At 37.1% G+C, this 14,628-nt stretch overlaps 1 protein-coding gene, 1 long non-coding RNA gene and 1 pseudogene across 3 annotated transcripts in view; 2 read left to right on the top strand and 1 right to left on the bottom strand.

Annotated features, from left to right (window-relative positions):
• Positions 1–1,418, bottom strand: part of SENP7 (SUMO specific peptidase 7) — a 229,379-nt gene extending 227,961 nt beyond the window's left edge. Inside the window, exon 1 of the mRNA XM_077118532.1 lies at positions 737–1,418. The gene's annotated coding sequence lies outside the window, so the exon portion shown is untranslated. The remainder of the gene's footprint in view (positions 1–736) is intronic.
• On the top strand, positions 1,045–5,880 carry LOC143648462 (uncharacterized). Of its 2 annotated transcripts, XR_013158558.1 has the most exons (3): positions 1,045–1,372; positions 1,593–1,651; positions 5,697–5,880. It is a non-coding gene; the product is annotated as an uncharacterized LOC143648462 (long non-coding RNA). The 2 variants fall into 2 exon arrangements; XR_013158559.1 differs by lacking the exon at positions 1,593–1,651.
• Positions 5,881–6,953: 1,073 nt separating this feature from the next.
• On the top strand, positions 6,954–8,103 carry LOC143647891 (heterogeneous nuclear ribonucleoprotein D-like pseudogene; annotated as a pseudogene).
• Positions 8,104–14,628: the final 6,525 nt, after the last annotated feature.

The raw sequence follows: 14,628 nt of genomic DNA, 5'->3' as shown, positions 1-14,628 counted from the left end.
TTCTAATGAAAGAATGTTCATGATTATTTAGATGTCAGGAATGAGGAGAAGAAAATGGTAATGACAACTCACTAATTTCTGGCTTGAACAACTAGATGGATTAAAATACAATTTTCTGAAATAGGGGCCAATGGTAAAGTGGTACATAAATATATATTGACTCTTCCAGGAAAGCTTAAACATAGAGAAATGGTGCTACAAATTATTTCTTAGTTCTGCCCATGGATGAATAAAAGAAGAACCCATACTAGACTTTCCATTTGAGAAATTGCCTGCCATATTTAATAAGACATGCAGATTTTTCTGTACATAGCTATCCCTGATGTTTACTTTTTAAATCTAATAGATACGATAATTCTAAAAGCATAGTTCAAAATCCTCCTTCTGCACCATTTCTTGAGTGCCATGATGAAAATCAAAGCACTGAACTTAAAATTAGGATATATAAAATTTAAATAAATCTCGGCCTTGGGTCAATCAATCATTTCCCATTTTCTGAATGAGAGAGGTGGGTCTTTGAAGTTCCTTCCAACACAGATATTCTATCCAGAATGTATTTAATCCACTTAATTTGGAGAATTTTTACAAAAAAGTGTCACTACAAAAGCTGTGTTATCAGGCATTTACTTAACTGAAGGGTGTTTCTCATAACACTCAATTTACTATTTAATTTGCTAGTCAGATGTATTATCCATTGCTGCATAGCCAATTATCCCCAAAGTACAAACATTTCTACCTTACAGTTTCTATTAGTCAGAAATTCAAGAACAACTTCGGCGATTCTGGCTCAGGATCTTTCAAGTGTGCAGTCAAGACTGCCTGGAGCTGGAGATCTGAAGCCTTTTTTTTTTTAATCTGAAGTTTTGATTTTTTATCTGAAGTCTAGCTGTTGGCAGAGGGGCTCATTTTTTTGCTGGCTGTTGGCAGGAAGTCTTAGTTTCACACCACATGGACCGCTTCCCTAGGCTGCTTTAGTGTCCAAGCTAGCTTCATCCGAGGAGAGTCATCCAAAACAAGGAGCAGGCAGGAAACTGTGATGCCTTTTATGACCTATCTCCAAAGTTGCACACTGCACCACTTTGGTTTTATTGGTTCAAAGCGAGTCGCTAAATCCAAGAGAAGGGAATTTAGGCTCCACCTCTTGAAGAAAGTATCAAATCATTGGGGGACGTTTTTAAACCACCATATGAGAAACGATGCCAGGCTGGCCCGGGTCGGCTTCGGACCGCGGCCACCGGGCAGTGCACGTGCCGCAACAACTTGTCAGCCCCGCTGCCCGCGGTAGTGCCCGCCCCTCGCAAGACCACAATGGCGGTTATTTTTCTTCACGGATTGGGAGACACAGGGCATGGATGAGCAGAAGCCTTTGCAGGTATCAGAAGTTCACATATCTGCCCGCACGCGCCGGTTATGACTGTTACATTAAATATGAATACGGGGCGGTGCGACGGTGGCTCAGTGGCAGAATTCTCGCCTGCCATGCCGGAGACCCGGTTCGATTCCCGGAGCCTGCCCACGCCAAAATATATATATATATGTATATGGGTATGCCTTCTTGATTTCATGTTATTGCTCTTCCGCACAATTCACAGGTGGATGAACCTGAATCAAGCAAGCAACAGAAAACGTCAAAACTTTGATAGACCAAGAGGTGAAGAATGGAATTCCTACTAACAGAATTATTTGGGAGAATTTTCCCAGGGAGGAGCTTTATATACTGTTCTTACTACACAGCAGAAACTGGCAGGTGTTGTTACACCTAGTTTCCGCAGGGTCCTATCAGTGGTGCACGTAACGATCTGGGTATCTTCCGGTGCTATGGAGATTGAGACCCTTTAGTTCCCCTAATGTTTGGATCTCTTACTGCTGAAAGGCTAAAAACATTGGTAAATCCAGTCGATGTAACCTTCAGAACCTATGAGGGCTCAATGCACAGTTTATGTCACCAGGAAATGATGGATATCAGGCAATTCATTGATAAAGTCCCACCATCAGCTGATTGGCATCACTAACCGGTCTTGGGTAGAAGGGCACCAGCATCCTTGTAGTAGAGTAGAAACTTTTCAATGTTCCCAATCCTGAAATTTCTTGTTTGCACTATTAGAATGTTTTGTAAATACATACCAATGACATAGACTAAATAATGTCTCCTCATGAGAAATGTATGTTCTTTTAAGTTTCTGTATATGTATTTGTATAATGTGATCCCAGAGTAATACTTATATTAAAATAGGTAAGTAGCTGGCTTTTTCCCAATTATAATTCAGAAAAATAATAAAATACTGCAACCAGAATATTTATTACATCATATGGAAATTATTAGTATGCTTAATGAAAATTTGTTCAGGTTTAAATGAGTATTAAGATAAAAATGATTTAAGTGCATTATGACTTAGACTATGGATTTATTCCAAAATTGTCTAGTCACCATACAGTGGCAATATTTTTATATATGTGTTCATATATACATAATAAATGTGATGCAAAATAACGAGATAGTAATATATTATTCCTAATAATATAGATAATTAGGAATAATATATTAATTATTAATACCTTTAAGTATCAATGAAAGTAATATTGCTCTCCTACACTAATGGTCCTTTCATTTGGGGGACCAGATGTTTTTTCCTATCATTTCTATTTAACATTCTTTTCTCTTCTCTAGGAAAGACATGTATTCTTCTTTTATTACCCTTCAGAGGTGACCAAATATTGCTTCCTCACCAAAGGCATCTGGTTTTAATAAATGCTGTAATTTGACATTCGAATCACAGACATGTGGTATTTATGATGTATTGATACTTAATGAAACTAGGCATCACTTAAAACTTCTGCACTAATTTCTTTAACTGTATCTTGATCCAAATTTAGACTTATTTTATTAGAAACTTTATATAACAGAACAGAAATAATTCTGTGATTTTAACTTTCTGTAATCAACTGGAAGAATAATCAGATCATACTTTAATATGCTCTGAAATATTTAAGGTGATCTTAAAAATTGTAATTCCCAAGATGATTTAGTCGAAGATGATTCTTCATGTAGTGTAGAGTTTAAGTGTACTCATTTTGTATATGTTTGCAACCAACTACTGTGGAAAATTAGAATCTATCAGAAAATTTTAATTTCTTTTTATCTGCCAATGAACTTTGAAATTTTGACTTTAGTCAAATGAGTATTTTAATTAGTTTTTGGGCAATTTTTTAATTATATATATAGTCAATATTTTAGGATTACTGGTAAAAATTATTTGACAACAAATTTCAGGGTAATAAAAGTTACTCAGGGGCAGGCCACGGTGGCTCAGCGGCAAGAACGCTTGCCTGCCATGCCAGAGGACCCGGGTTCATTTCCCGGTGCCTGCCCATGTAAAAAAATAAATAAATAAAGTTACTCAGTTACTTCCAGAGGACCTGTTTTGTTGCCGAGGTATGGCCCCTCTCTCTCTAAGCCGAACTCTGCAAGTGAAACTACTCCCTCCTCCCTATGTGGGACATGATACACCAGGATGAAAGTCTCTCTGGCAGCGTGGGAGATGATTTCCAGGAATGATGTTGGGCCTGGCACCATGGGATCAACAATACCATCCGAACCAAAAGGGGAATAAGAAATGTAACTAAGAAAGTATCAGTGGCTGAGAGATATTCAAATAGAGTTGAGAGGCTACTCTGGAGGTTACTCTTATGCACGCTTCAGTTAGACATTGCCACCTATCATAACTTGCCAATCCCCAACCAAAACCATTCCTGCCAATCCTAAAGAATACCTAGGGAATGATACAAGATTCTACAAAGGTTCAATGCACTAGGATTACTTTCCAGAAATCTACAACCTACAGATGGGTCCCTGGACCGGATAAGTCCTGAAATGCAGAGGGGTCAGACTTTCCAGAACATCAGCTGGTTCCATCCCACTATACCATATTATTGACAGCTCCTTCCTACATGAGAAAGTTAGAATGGGCAGAGCCCAAATACCCTTGAAGATTGGGAGAAAGATCAAAGGTGATGGTAGAGTTATACAGAGAAGGTCGGGTTTAACAAAGAGTATGACTGCTGAATCATTATATTGGTATTTCCTTTGGTCTCCAATGTTTTGGAGCATCTAGAAGAACAGACAAAAAATTGTGGAACTGTAATCCATACCAAACTTTAAAGTCTGTTCTACAACTACTTGTCAAAATGTACTTGGAGACTTATTGCTTTTTTGTATATATGTTATATTTCATAATTTTAAAAAGTTACTCAAGACTCAATACACAAGGTATTGAGTATTAAAAACCAGATGGTTTTTAATATTTAATTGAACTGTTTGCTTGGTATTTTTGAATTGTTAATCTTTGGGCTGTATTCCAACTAATGAAAACAATGATGGGGTTGCATTTATATAAATGGGTGCTAATTGATAACGGAAATAATTTGGCAGTGTACATTATAGAATGTTAATAATTAGGCCATATGTTTATATTTGGATTTAAAATTTTTCAACAATCATTTATAAATGCAGTATCTTCTATTTTGAGGAATATAAACAGTTATATTCAGTCATAGAAATCAATACTTATGGTAAAATATCTTATTACATTGAAAAGTTTTGCTATGGTATGGAAAAATGTAATTCTTTTTCACGGTTTTTATCAATGTGAAATAAAATTTAATTCTGACATTCAAAAAAAAGAAGAAATTATGCCAACTGAAAACAATAACTAAGTAGCTCAACTTAGTTGTTGGTTATAAAATTAACTTTATTCTGGGAGCATATCTACTTTCTCACTTAAAAATTTTTCTTGGTATGATAAATAGCTGTATGTTTGGAAACTTTTTTTCTTTCTCTGAAAACCATCAGCCTTTTTTTCCACAGACAATAATTGGTTAAAAACTAAGCTATGAACTGAGACTCTATAAAAGTTTCATGCACTAAGTTTGCTTTTCTGGAACCTATAATTCCCAGAGGGTTCCTAGGTCAGATAAATCCTGAAACCCAGAGAGACCAGTCTCTCCAAGATTATCAAATGATTACATCTCCCTGTCCTTTAGTGTCTATACGCCTCTCAAAATGAAAAAGTCAGAAAGGGCATTGTTCAAAGACCCCTACAGACTGGGTCATGGGACCATAAAATGGGATCAAACAACAAACCCTTTGTTGCTTTCCTCAGGGGAGGAACTTTGGGCTGGATGATAATCATCATAACTCTCACATGAGGTAGATTCAACTTTATTACATCTCTGGACACTCCTATTCTTTTTTTTTTTTCCTTTTGATATGCTGTGTGGCGGGGACACATTTCATTCAAAGAGAAGGAGGAGGTATAACAGAGAAAATAGAATTTAACAAACAAGTATGACTGCTGAATCACTCTATTAATATTTCTTCTAGCCTCCAATGTTTTTGAGCAGCAGGAAGGAAAAATCTGAGACGGTAGAATGACAAACTTTGGGTTCTGTTCTGTAACTACTTGTTGAAGTTTGTTTTGAAAATTATTGCCTTTTTCTTTCTTTGCTGTGTATACATTATGCACTTTACAATAAAAAACATTTTTTAAAAAGCTAATTTTAAGCTTTCTTTCCCCAGGGGCACGTAATCTATTCTCTTATTAAATCATGTAGCATAGAGTTTAATCTACTTATTTTGTACATGTTTGTACAAAATACTCTACCTTACTCTACCTTCTGATATAACTTGACCTTTACAGCTTGAAGACAAAAAAGGACATCTCCAGATTTGGGCTATCAACTGTGGACCAGTAGTGTGTGTAAACAGAGAAGACTGATATGGAACACCTTCAGAAAAGTCCTAAGACCTCTGACATCACCAGATAATGTGTTCCTTTCTTGTGGAAAATTGTTGGAATTAATAAACTGTGAACATTGTCGTTAAGGTACATCAAGATTTGTGTGTCATTTTCCAATGCTAGACTATACATATTTCAATAAGAACAGGGAACGTTACTTTTGCAAATTTGCCATCGGCATTATCTCTCCAATTGAAAATTATGTATACTTGTCTTCAATTAATGTGGTTTATTTTAACTTTACCATGCATCAGGATATTGTGGAAGCTGGAGGTCTTAAGACAGAGTGCTGGGCTCCACACTCAGAATTTCTGATTTCAGCAGTGAGATTTAAAAATTTGCCCTTCTAACAAGTTCTCAGGTGATGATACTGGTCTTGGGACCACACTTTGTGAACCACTGTGTAAAAGAATAGGGTTGTCAGAATTCTCACCTGCCATGCGGGAGACCCGGGTTTGATTCCCAGTCCATGTACTTCCCAAAACACAAACAAACAAGCAAAACAAACAACAAACAAAAATTCATCAAATGATGCTGCAATAACGGGATACTCACATGGAAAAATAATGAAATGTGACCCCGCCACATAGCATACAAAAAAAAAAAAAAAGTGTCCAGAGATGTAATAAAGTTGAATTCTGCCTCATGTGAGAGTTATGATGGTTGTCATCGAGCCCAAAGCTCCCTCTGAGGAAAGCAACAAAGAGTTTGTTGTTTGATCCCATTTTATGGTTCCAAGACCCAAGTGAAGTAACACATTTATTTTACCCACCCTATTACAAAGGAAGTGGTGTGTCTCACATCCTTTCAAGACAAATCCTTTCAGCTGTCTTCCATATAACACCCCAGTTCCTAAGTCCTGGAACAGTCAGACAATAGAAGAGCACATCTTCTGGCAGAGAGCACAAGCAGCCCAAGTATTGTATAGCAATGAATTTTGGAAGGAATTACATGACAGGAATTTTTGTTGTTGTTTGGCCTCTGACTTGTAACCAAGAAGTTAGGATTTAAGGGATGATTATGATTACTGAATCATTATAGAGATAGTCCTTGTTTGCTTTCTAGTATATTAGATTAGACAGAACTAACCCACTCCAATTCCAAAGTTGTCTTCATAAACAAAACTAGATCTAGATACAACGTTCCGCTGCCGCTGCTACCGGGACTCGGTCTGCGCGCCAGCACCCCCTGCCGACAGCTCTGCCACCACGGAGGACATGAACGAGTACAGCAACATAGAGGAATTCGCAGAGGGATCCAAGATTAACGCGAGCAAGAATCAGCAGGATGACGGTAAAATGTTTATTGGAGGCTTGAGGTGGGATACAAGCAAGAAAGATCTGACTATTTGTCTCAATTTGGAGAGGTTGTAGACTGCACAATTAAAACAGATCCAGTCACTGGAAGATCAAGAGGATTTGGATTTGTGCTTTTCAAGGATGCTGCTAGTGTTGATAAGGTTTTGGAACTGAAAGAACACAAACTGGATGGCAAATTGATAGACCCAAAAGGGCGAAGGCTTTAAAAGGGAAAGAACCCCCCCCAAAAAGTTTTTGTGGGTGGATTGAGTCCAAATACTTCTGAAGAGCAAATAAAAGAATATTTTGGAGCATTTGGAGAGATTGAAAATATTGAACTTCCCATGGATACAAAAACAAATGAAAGAAGAGGATTTTGTTTTATCACGTATACAGATGAAGAGCCAGTAAAAAAATTACTAGAAAGCAGATATCATCAAATCGGTTCTGGGAAGTGTGAAATCAAAGTTGCACAACCCAAAGAGGTATATAGGCAGCAACAGCAACAACAGAAAGAAGGAAGAGGAGCTGCAGCTACTGGACGAGGTGGTACTAGGGGTCGTGGACGAGGTCAGGGCCAAAACTGGAACCAAGGATTTAATAACTATTATGATCAAAGATATGGAAATTACAGTAGTGCCTATGGTGGTGATCAGAACTATAGTGGCTATGGCGGATATGATTATACTGGGTATAACTATGGAAACTATGGATATGGACAGGGATATACAGACTACAGTGGCCAACAGAGCACATATGGCAAGGCATCGCGTGGGGGTGGCAATCACCAAAACAATTACCAGCCATACTAAAGGAGGACCTTGGAGAAAAGAGGAGGAAATGCTAAAGTAACCCATCTTGCAGGACGGTGTTGAAGATTGGTCTTCTGTTGATCTAAGATGATTATTTTGTAAAAGACTTTCTAGTGTACAAGACACAACTGTCCAACTGTATATAGCTGCCATTTAGTTTTCTTTGTTTTTACTTTGTCCGTTGCTATCTGTGTTATGCCTCAGTGTGGATTTGTTTATACAAATTTTATTTTTATGATTTCACGTTAAACCTCAAATAAATGCTTCCTTATGTGATTGTTAAAAAAAAAAAACTAGATCTAGTAGGAGTTCTGGATTGGCTTTTATAAAGGGGATTTATTACATTACAAATGTAAAGTTCTAAGGCCTTAAAAACATCCAAACTAAGGCATCCAGAGAAAGACATCTTGACTCCAAAGAAAGGCCAAATGGCAGCCAGGATTTCTCTGTCATCTGGGAAGGCACATGACTGGCATCTGAGGTCCTTGGTTCCTGGTTCATAGCTTTGTGCTTCTGATTCCAGTGGCTTCCTCTCGAAGTGTCTTTGGACCCTCACCTACCTTCTCTGTATTGACTCTCTCCAAGTTCTGGCTTGCTTAGCATCTCATGGGAAGGCATATAGCAATGTCTTCTGGGCTCTGGTTTCTAATGGTTCTCCAAGCATCTGTGTTAGCACTTGAAGTATCTCTAAATAAATATCTGTGTCTGTGTCAGCTCTCCAAGCATCTCCAACATCTTCATTTGAGCTTTCTCCAAAATGTTACCCTCTTAAAGGACTACAATAAGCTAATTAAAACCCACCTGGAGTGGGTGAGGTCACATATCCACAGAAATAATCTAACCAAAAGGCCACACCAACAATTCAGGTGAGTCACATCTCCATGGAAACAACCTAATCAAAAGACCCACCCTACAATAGATCTGTCCCCAAAACATTGGATTAGGATTAAAATAACATGGCTTTTCTGGGGAACGTAACAGTTTCAAACCAGCACAGGCTGTATTGGAAAATTGGAAAGATTTTAGTTATGAGTCTATGAGGAAGAGTTTTACTTCTGTAACATAATCTGGCCTCAATATGATTTAGAATCAGAAGAGAAATGACCGGAGAATGGCTCTATGGAAATATATACCATTACAGTTAAAGATATTACAGTTAAAGTCATTCTGCAAAAGACCGCAGAAATGAGATGAAATGATGTAAATTCAATCTTTTATTTGTCCTTCTCAAACGTATGTCTGTGTTTCTGCTTCTTGTGTGACTAGCTTTTTATTTGTGTCTGTCTACTGTTCAATGTATATTCTCATACCCATGGATGGTAATAGCAAATTAATTTAAAAAAAAGTTTAAAGATGCTTAAAAATAAATAAGCATTTTTATTTAAAAAATAGTACCCCTGGAGTCCCTCTGGGTGGCAGACTCAAAGCCTTAGTTTTTGTTTTTGTTTTTGTTTTTATTGTGAAAAAATAACATATCTTCAAAAAGGCAAAAAAATTCAAAGCACACCACAACATTTAGTTGTAGAACAAATTTCAGAGTTTGAAGTTTGTTACAATTCCACAATTTTAAGTTTTTACTTCTAGCTGCTCCAAGACACCGTAGACTAAAGAAATATCAATATAATTATTCAGCAGTCATACTCATTTGTTAAACCCTACCTTCTCTGTTATAATTCTACATTTTCCTTTGATCTTTCTACCAAACTTTAGGGATATTTAAGCTATGCCCATTTTGATTTTTTAATATTGAAAGGGTGATCAATAAAATGGGATAGTGGGATGGCCCCTCTGTGTTTCAGGACTTACCTGGTCCTCATTCAGTATTGCTGGGTGGGGTCATTTTCATTGTTTCCATGGAGAAGTGACACACCCAATTGTGGGTAGTAACTTTTGATTAGATGGTTTCTATGGAGATGTGTCTCCACCCATTCAAGGTTGGGTCTCTTACCAGACCCCTTTAAGAGGGAAAACATTTTGGAAAAAGCTTTAGAACCAACAGAGCCCACACAGCCAGAGACTATCGGAGATACATAAAGAAAATACCCCCAGGGAAGCCATTGAAGAAGCCTGGAAAGAAAGCTAGAAGATGTCACTATGTGCATTTCCAGCTGAGAGAGAAACCGCAATGGGCCTTCTTGAATTAAGGTATCTTTCCCTGGATACGTTAGTTTGTATATTTTTTATTGCCTTGCCTTAAGTTGGACATTTTCACAACCTTAGAACTGTGAACTTGTAACTTAATAAATTCTCCTTTTAAAAGCCATTCCATTTCTGTTATATTGCATTCTGGCAGCTTTCACAAACTAAAACAGTCTGTTTATAAAACTAAAGTTTAATTTTCTCTCTGTTAAAATAATGTAAATGTAGTCTGCTCTGAAAATTATAGAAAGTTTTTCCTAATTTCCCATCTGAGTACTCTGTCTAGAAGACAAATATTTTATATCAGAATAATATCCTGGTTAATAATGTTTACGCTGACATCAGACTTTATTTCAGAAGACAAGTCTCACTTTTAAAGGAAAACTGTTACAAGGGATTTATTCTTTAACCTTGTAAAAGCAAGGTGCAAAAATAGATTAACAAATTTCCTAGGAGGTGTTTTGGAAGTATTACAATGGTAAAATGGAATTTTCTGTCCTATTGTTACCTAATCTGTATGGGTGAAATGTTATTTATATACAATTAGAGATCGTATAAAATTCCTAAAAACTTGACAGTGTTCTCACTGTCTATGTTATATCCTGACACTGATCTGTATGATGTTAGACAATAGTATGATGTTGTTAGTCATGGTTTATTTATTTTCAGAAAAAAGCTACAGGTCATGGAAACATCCAAATTTACTTGTCAGTCACATTAATTTGCTCTACTGCCTCTATAAAAGTATATGATCAGCTGTAAATCGGATTTTATCTGCGATAAAAAGGGACTTTAAAAGAGAAGCAAGACGAATATAAAAATTATGTTTTACCTGTTAATTAACAGAACCCTGGTAAATGCATAAAGGTGAAACAGGACAAAACCTCTGATATGGCTTGTCATTGACCCCAATATGAAGCAACTATCAAATGTTTCTATTTCTGAAATAACTTCATTTAAAAAATGCTCCCAGGAAAATTAGGGCTTAAATTGTAAGCTCTTACAGAAGTCATATTTACTCTTGAGCTCTGTTATTTCTAAATTCTGAGATGCTTTGCTTTTTGTATAACCTGATAGTTCCCTGGCACTGTAGGTAACTGTGTGACACCTGAGACTCAGAGAGTTCTCCCACTTTGAAAGTCAGTATTACTCCATACAGCAACCCTTAAGAAGCTGAAGAAGAAATTAAACTTCAATTAAAGTATGAATGAAGTTGAAATGGGTAAGACTTAAGGTCACTCAGAATATAGGGTAAAAGATGATAGTTTGTATTTTAGAATTTTAACTTCTGTGTGAGACCAAAAGAAGAGAGGTTTAGTTTGTCCAAAATTTGAATTTTCTGTTGCACACTATACCAGTTTCAAGCTATTGTGTAACCCAAAAAGCCATGTTCTTTAATCCCCATTCAATATTGCTGGATGCAGAGTAATGTGAACAGTGAATAAAGAAATATTTGCAAAGTCTCTTTGGGGGAATGGTGAGAAAGAACAATCACCCTTCCCCATTTGGAGAAGGCCTGATATTCTCACAAGCAGTGAGGACAACAAAATCAATAGGCCAAACCCTCAATCTTGGGGTTTGTTCATATGAAACTTATCCCTGCAAAGGATAGACTAAGCCTACTTAAAATTAAGCCTAAGAGTCACCCCCAGAGAACCTCTTTTGTTGCTCAGATGTGGCCTCTCAGCCAATATGGCAAGCAACCTCACTGCCCTCCCCCTCTCTATGTTGGACATGACTCCCAGGGGTGTAAACCTCCCTGGCAACATGAAATCCTAGAATGAGTTGGGACTCAGCATCAACGGATTGAGAATATCTTCTCAACTGAAAGGGGGAAGAGAGAAATGAGACAAAATAAAGTGTCAGTGACTGAGAGATTTCAAACAGAGATGAGAGGTTATCCTGGAGGTTATCCTTACACATTATATAGATAACTCCTTTTCAGTTTAAGGTGTATTAGAGAGGCTACAGGGAAATGCCTGAAACTGTAAAGCTGTATTCCAGTAGCCATATTGTATGATGTATTGTATAATGATATAGCTTTCGCAAAGTGACTGTGTGATTGTGAAAACCTTGTTCTGATGCTCCTTTCATCTATGGTATGGATGTATGAGTAAAAAATAGGGATTAAAAATAAATAAATAATAGAGGGAACAAATGCTAAAATAAATTGGGTAGAGGGAAATACTAGTGGTAAATGAGAGGGAGGGGTAAGGAGTATGGTACGTATGAGTTTTTTATTTTTATTTCTTTTTCTGGAGTGTTGTAAATGTTCTGAGAAATTATCATAGTGATGAATATATAACTATGTGATGATATTGTGAGCCATTGCTTGCACACCAAGTATGGAATGTTCATACATTAAGAATGTTCATGTTGTATGTTATGCTGGTTTGAAAGGATGTATGCCCCCTAGAAAAGCCATGTTTTAATCAAAATCCCATTTCATAAAGGTAGAATAATCCTTATTCAATACTGTAAATTTGAAACTATAATCAGATCATCTCCCTGGATGATGTGATTTAGTCAAGAGTGGTTGTTAAACGACATGTCTCCACCCATTTGGGTGGGTCTTCATTCGTTTACCGGAGTCCTATAAAAGAGGAAACATTTTGGAGAATGAGAGATTCAGAGAGAGCAGAGAATGCTGCAGCACCATGAAGCAAAGAGTCCATGAGCAAGTGACTTTTAGAGATGAGGAAGGAAAACACCTCCCAGGGAGCTTCATGAAACTGGAAGCCAGGAGAGAAAGCTAGCAGATGATGCTATATTCACCATGTGCCCTTCCAGCTGAGAGAGAAGCCCTGACTGTGTTCGCCATGTGCCTTCTCACTTGAGAGAGAAGCCCTGAACTTCATCGGCCTTCTTGAACCAAGGTGTCTTTCCCTGGATGGATGCCTTAGATTGGACATTTCTATAGACTTGTTTTAATTGGGACACTTTCTCAGCCTTAGAACTGTAAAGTAGCAACTCATTAAATTCCCCCTTTTAAAAGTCATTCTGTTTCTGGTATATTGCATTCTGGCAACTAGCAAGCTAGAACATACGTTGATTTGTTTTATTAATAAAATAATTTTTTTTAACTATTGATGGGCGGGATTTTTTTTGCATTTAGAAATTCTATATTCTTTTCATTGTAAAGAATAACATATATACAAAAGAAGCCATAAATTTCAAAGCACACCACGACAAATAGTTATGGAACAGATATCAGAGCTTAGTATGGATTACAGTTCCACAATTTTAGGCTTTCCCTTCACAATCAGGAAATTGACATTATAAAATCCACTAACCTTACTCAGTTGTCACCAGTTTTACACACAGTCATTTTTGTATGTGTGCTTATTCAGTTCTGTGGATTTTTATCACGTGTGAATTCGCGTGATCAAGGTAAAAGTCAAGATACTGCATAGATCCATCATAAAGATTTCTGGTGACTCTTATAGATACAGCCAGTCCCCTCCCTCCTTCCTTCCCTGATGCATGGTGACCACTAATCTCTTCTCCATTGTTATAATTTTTTCTTTTAAAAAATATTATATAAATGGAATCATAAAGTATGTAACTTTTTGAGATTGGCTTTTTTCACTTAACCAAAGTCCCTTGAGGATCAATCCAAGCTGTTACATATATCAATAATTCATTCCATTTTAATGCTAAGTAGTATTCCATAGAATGTATGCACCACAGTTTATTTAACCATTCACCTACTGAAAGAATCTGGGTTGTTTCCAGTTCAGGGCTATTATGAATAAAGCTGATGTGATCATTGGTAGATAGGTTTTTGCACGAATATAAGTTATCATTTCTTTGTGGAGTAAATGCCCAAAAGTGTAGTTGCTGGGTCATATGATCAATGCATGTTTTGTGCGAAACCGTCATACTCTTTTTCAGAATGGCTGTATCATTTTACACTCTGGGTGGGATCTTTTTTATTGTTTCCATGGAGATGTGACCCACCCAATTGTCCATGGTAATGTTTGCTTAAGTGGTTTCCAAGGAAATGTGTCCTTACCCATTCAAGGTGGGGTTGCTTACTGGAGCCCTTTGAGAGGAAACCATTTTGGAAAAAGCTTTAATGCTGACAGAGCCCACATAGACAGAGATTTGTAGATATGCAAAAGGAAAATGCCCCAGGGGAAGCCTTATGAAATGAGGACAGAAAGCTAACAGATGTTTCCCTATGACTTCCCAGCTGACAGAGATGTCCAGAAGCCAAAGGCCCCAGTAGAACACCCACCAGATGCCTTCCCAGCTAACATAGGTGTTCCGGATGGTATCAACCTTTCTTGAGGGAATGTAACCTCTTGTTGGTGCCTTAATTTGAACGTTTTCACAGTCTTAGAACTGTAAACTTGCAACTTATTAAATCCTCTTTTCAAAAGCCATTCCATTTCTGGTATATTACATTGTGGCAGCTTAAGAAACTAAAACACACACTATCTGATTTAACCTGTCTAGTAAGTTAATTTAAACAACCTAATTCAGTTTTATTTGACATGGGACCTAGAATAAGGAATAAAATCTTGATACTCTGTACAAATTAATATTATAGCCTGATGCGTTTCAAAGTATTTGAAGCAA

This window comes from Tamandua tetradactyla, chromosome 10 (assembly GCF_023851605.1).
Source record: "Tamandua tetradactyla isolate mTamTet1 chromosome 10, mTamTet1.pri, whole genome shotgun sequence".
NCBI classification, from domain to species: Eukaryota; Metazoa; Chordata; class Mammalia; order Pilosa; family Myrmecophagidae; genus Tamandua; species Tamandua tetradactyla.
The sequence above is the reverse complement of the archived record's forward strand: the minus strand, read 5'-3'. Positions and strand labels throughout refer to the sequence as shown.